This window comes from Lactuca serriola, chromosome 3 (assembly GCF_051521515.1).
Source record: "Lactuca serriola cultivar US96UC23 chromosome 3, Lser_US96UC23_V15, whole genome shotgun sequence".
In the NCBI taxonomy this organism is placed as follows: Eukaryota; Viridiplantae; Streptophyta; class Magnoliopsida; order Asterales; family Asteraceae; genus Lactuca; species Lactuca serriola.
This window is the reverse complement of record NC_136410.1, coordinates 172,326,506-172,332,505: the sequence shown is the minus strand read 5'-3', so window position 1 is coordinate 172,332,505 and position 6,000 is coordinate 172,326,506.

Genomic DNA, 6,000 nt, shown 5'->3' with positions numbered 1-6,000 from the left:
GCGCAACCTCTCATCAATTGGTTTAGCACCTGAACTAGAACCCGAAACCGAACCTCATCGAGTAGTCATCACCATCCTTAAACTGAAACACAACATATAAACAATCAGGTATGACTCGAGGGAAACTTCCCATCACAAATACCTCCTTAGATTTGTTAGGTCTACTCTTGTCTCAGGTACAAGTCATGTGCTTCTAGTAGTACGGGCCTAATACGACATTTCACACCTACCTGTACCTTCCTCAAGTTCGGTCATGATTCCTCTAAGTTACCATACTAAAACCATAAACTAATCACATGCCATACGACATACATATCCTAGACTCTCCTAGGAGTCCTCAAATCCCACCACTCATAATACCAAGAATCTCAATCAACACCGTTGGTTGCCCTATGCATGCAAGCTATACACAAAATAGGATCACATAGACTGTCGAATGATAATTCTACCCTAAGTCCACAACCAAACAAGGAATAGGAAATGAGGCCAAATTGATCATTTTAGGGCTATACAATCCAAATCGTATACAACTTTGAAAGCATACAATTAGCAAATAACTGAGCCGATATCAATTCCAAGTAATACATAGTATCAAGTTCCACTAGGCAATAAGGCATCATGTAAATCAGGCAATTTTTTCATCTGATTCCTGAAGGTATCCTTAGCCCTAATCCAACATACAGTTCTCATAAAAAGCATACTACTCATAATACATAAGTATGGGTACTTTGGGAACCACTTACTTGAGCTCGGATGATCGCATGCATTGCACCCTTCTTCTTAAATAGAATCCTCTTTAAATGTTTAAATTCATGTTTATTTAAGAAAAGTTATCATTTCCTCAGTTTGAGTTCTGACACACCCGAGAGTATGCCCGAATCCCTCAAACCAAGGCTCTGATACCAATTTGTAACAACCCAAAAACAACACTAAAAATTTTCATTTAAAAACTATTAACTTCATTCATTGATTGTAGCAAAAACTATCAATCATTACAATATTTTAAAACATCATAGTACAAATATATCAAGTTCGGAAATCATATAGGGAGGATGTTGTGTCATCACGCCGTGCCCTTCCCTTTTGAACTAGAAGTACCTGAAACCATAAATATAAATTGTAAGCATAAAGCTTAGTGAGCTTCCCAAAATACCACATACAATAAACATATTCATATAACAACATGTGGTTGTGTCAGGTCCGTATCAACCCTCGGGTCTGTATCAACCCAAATAACAACAATTAGATGTGTCGGGTTCGTATCAACCCCCGGGTTTGTATCAACCCCGAGTTTGTATGACTCCGAGCCCAAATTAGCTCCATACATAAATCATGAAATCAAATCAGCGAAATTCATACAATACCATACATTCTACTTATACAATATAGTGGGCAGACCTTGGTGACTTCGAACCACTTAAGGTAGTAAGAAGACTCACCTCACAGACAAACGAAAAGCTGGAAAACACTTTGCTTTGGAACCCACACTACTAGTCACCTTTACGAATAACAGTAACCAAAACTCAGACTACCACTCAAACACCTAAAATACCCCTAGGTCAAACCCTAGTCAAAATCCTGGTCAAGCCAAAAGTCATCTTTACGAATAACATAGATCCTTTAGGGCACATGTGAAATTAGGGTTTATGTTTTCCGCCAAAATAAGTTTTTTGTAATATATAAAACTCATCGGTACGCATGTATCATATTGCATAATATGATTATAGAAGATGAGAGAATGATGATTTGTCACTACAATGAAAATAAGAATTTACCAAATGTCGAAGGAGTATGTATTGGAACGCCGACGTACGCAACGAAATTAGGGGAAGTATACGACCAAATTGGACACCACAACTTTCGCGCCGATTTGATGAAAGATCTTCAATGCTCAAGTGAATCTCGTTGTTAACGATTTTGAAGATGATTTAGGAGAGGATTACGATGACGTTATGAGCGACGGTGATTAGGCGTCACACACTATTTTACTAGGTTTCGATTATGTTTTTTTTTAAATGTTTTTAGTTTATTAAATTATTGTTTTTAGCTATTTAATCGTTTTTAATTAAATTAATAAAATATTTCTCTTTTATTATTATAAATATGTTTTCTAAAAAATTATATAACTATTAAATTTAATTAAAAAAAAAAAAGAAAATCAAAAGTTTGGTCGTGTGGTACCATTTATATTTGTTTGGTGGGTTGAAGGGAAGTCAGTGAGAAAATGATGTGGCATTGACGTGTGAAAAAATATAATGCATTATATAGTGCATTTTGATACCAAAACTATCTAATGATGTTAAAGGTACATAATATTTTTATATCACCTTTTAAATTACTAAGATTAGAACGTCATACCGCTATCTCTTGTATTTTTCATCATTCACTGCCATAAAACTTCTTATTCTTTGTTGAATATTAGAATAAGTCGAATATCGTTACCTGGGAAAATGGGCTGCGAGTTACCACACCCAACACTTTTTGGAGGTGGCTTTATAACAAAAAAACAGGTTTGCAATTTGTTGTTATTAGGCATCTTTTGTACACTTACCATTTAATTACTTCGTTTTTGAATATATAAGTCTTGGGAAATTTTTTTATTTGTAACCAATATTTCCTTTAATGATTCATGTTGGATACTCGCATGAACTATACTAGGAAAAGTATATGATAACCATGTTCTCGGCCAACAATGTTCCTTCCTCCTGAGTCGTGTGACCCACATCCACCAAACCATCCCTAACCAGTTTGTTCATGGCAATGAGGCATTATGCAACAAGCCAACTACTTCTTACAGCCTATAGTTGGCCTACCAACTCCAACCGAAAGTACAAACAAATGGGTAACATCATCTTTATCACAAAACTACACAACAGTTTTGAACATCCGCTAGATTGAAGAACCAAATCTAAAACATTAGGCATATGGTTGTAGCTTTCTAATGTTTGTTTTTTGGCAAAATATTTTTTGACCATACCCTGGACCAAAGACATTTGAGGAAAAAATTGTTTGTTTTTTGTCACTGCCACCACCGCCACTACTACCACCTCTACCACCATCATCGCCACCACCTCCCCGCTGCCACAACCAAAGCCACCGCCATGGCCAATGGCGAAGTTAGATGGGGCATTGGGGGTACATCTGTACCCCCAAAATAAATTGTATATATTAAACTTTACATATTAATTTTCTATATGTAAATAAGCCTAGCTACCTTGCACCCCTAGCTCGAAACATTAAATCTTATTGTCTGCTTTTTTTTTTCTTCTAAAGAATCGAAGTGGTTGCTAAGAGTTTAAAGACAATAGAAAGATCGGTATTCTACCATCCATTCGAAAACTTTTGTTAAAAAATACAATTTCAAGAGGATTCATGTTTTTACCCATATTTTGATTGTTCAAATATTATTTTAAATTTTGATTATGTCTGTACCCCCGTATTAAAATTCTTGGCTCCGCCACTGGTGGTCGCGGCTCCCACTCCTCCGCCATCACATCCACCAGTCCATGCATAATAATGTTATGACCCCAAAATTTATAAATGTAATTTTTAAAAAAATTGGTTTCTGTCATCCAAAAAATGTTAACGATTCAGTTTGTTATCGATTTATCCGCTACGTCTGTATTAAGCTTTTATTCGAAGGAAAATTAAAGAAAAAAAATCATGAAACAATAACCCATCACCAACATATCATGAACATAATCTCCATTAGAATCACCCATTATCATAAAATAAATCATTTATCTTTTGCATCCGGACCTAGTTTAACATTTTTCTCCATGCAAATATTATTCTCATCATCATTAAAAGTTGTAATAAGATGGAGCACTACTCTCATGTACAGGACCCCATTAACCTTAGTTTTCCTTGATTCCTAAATAACATCCAAATTTCATGTGTTAATACACTGCATGCATGTGGAAAGGGCAATATTTTCAAAAGGATCATAAGCCAATTATCAAAAATCAACGTGCAAGTCTGTCCCACCCATAATGAAAGCCTTGGAAGTCGGAACACCATACAGGCATACGTTAGCAACAAGCCCTTCAACCTCTAATCAACAAAATCACTGTATGACTTGTTTGTTATGCAATTTATTTTCCGAAGAAAACCTTCATCGCAAAATATATAGAGTAAAACGAACCCAACATTCTTGTAAAATATTTTTAGGAAGTTAAGTTATACCCTCTCAGTTCCAAAATAATTGTCCATGGACAAAAAAATACAGATTAAAAAACATTAATTATCATTAACTTTATTAAATAAAATGTCAGTTTTACCATTTTGTTGTATTTAATTCCATGGTAGTTGCATTTAATTTCATGGTAATTTAATTAATAATGAGGGGTATTATAGTAAAAGACATATTTATTTTTAGAAGTAGGTTATTATTTTGGAAAAAACAAAAAAGAAAACATAAACTATTAATATGGGAGTGAAGTAATATTTATTTTGGCACATTTTAAGTCAACCTTGTGGATTGTGATTGCCCATACTTTTTATCATTTGACGAAACAAATTATCTTTTACCATCTATACAATCTACCTAAAGTTTTATACAATATGTAAGATGTTTCTATCTAGTAAGTTTGGTGTATTAAATGATTATAAAATATAATAAATAATTGATAGAAAGTGAAAGCATAGTAAATCTATTGCACACAGCACATTAAAAACTATTGTTTTTGCATATCATGATACATTGCCTAATTAAGATAAGACGTCTTTGACAACGAGCGTGAGAGCTTTAGCTTTTAGTTTTTAACAAAAAGTTTGATTTAAATAAAAAAATTTGTTTGATAGTATGAATATTTAGTTTTTAGTTTAAGCAAAAACTTCAAATCTAAAAGCTACTTAATATAGCGTTTAAGAAAAAACTATTGAGTTTTTTAATCAATTTTCAAAATTGTCCTTAAAAATATATGTATATATTTATCTTTTATAAATAATTTTTTTTATATAATTTTACAAATCTCAAAAGTTTCTAGTCAAACATTCATATAACAAATAAACTTATAGTTTCTAGCAGTGGCGGAACATAGAAGGGGCTCAGGGAGGCCATGACCCTCAACTTTTTTAACTAGTTAACTAGTTAATATTAGTATTTATGGAGTTACTAATCATATACTAATTATCTGAAAATCAAACTAATTGGCACCCTCCAAGTTTTTTTATTTACTGAAATAATGTTCTTTAATTATTAAAAAAAAAATCATAAGTATCATTGTTCTTGTTAAGAAAGTTAAGCAAATTGAAAACTAATTTAATAAATATATTATCAAATGAAACCTAATTTAACTAGAAATAAGGCGAAAACTAACATTGAAAACAAAATATTAACTCTACACAAAAAAAAAAAAAAAAAAAAAAAAAAATTGTCGAACTCCAATCTTCAAACAAAAGAAAACCCTAAATTTTATCACCATCGTTAGCAACTCATGGAGTTTTTAATACGACTGAAACCAGAATATTTCGGCTAGATCTTCCCACATTTGCAAACATACCTCTTCCACCGTAATGCAACTTATCGGGCATTTTGCTCTCTCCTCGCCAAGTTAGTTGTCTCCTCTCCACGACTTCTTGCCCTCTATCCTCGCTGAGTTGCTGGAGTGAATTGCCGGCTGAAATATTGCTTCTATTTTTCGTGCTATCTTCTCGTTGGAATGAAGTACGCACCACCTCTATATCTCTCTTTCACTTGCTCAAACGCACTACACCCTCCTTTGTATATATTGAATATTAATATTAATATGTATAGTCTTAGTAACACAGTAAAACCTTGGAACACGTAAATATAATTGTGTATTTGTAAGGCTGTAGTCTGTATCAAAGCTATAAAACTACAAATTAATATTAAAATACAGTGTTATCTATTACAAAGCTATAAAAGTATAAATTAATAATAATAATACTTTATTCATATATAATTTTTGATTTTTAAATCTACGTATTTTTAGTGGCTTTATATTAATTTTCAAGCTTTCAAAAAAATAGATAATA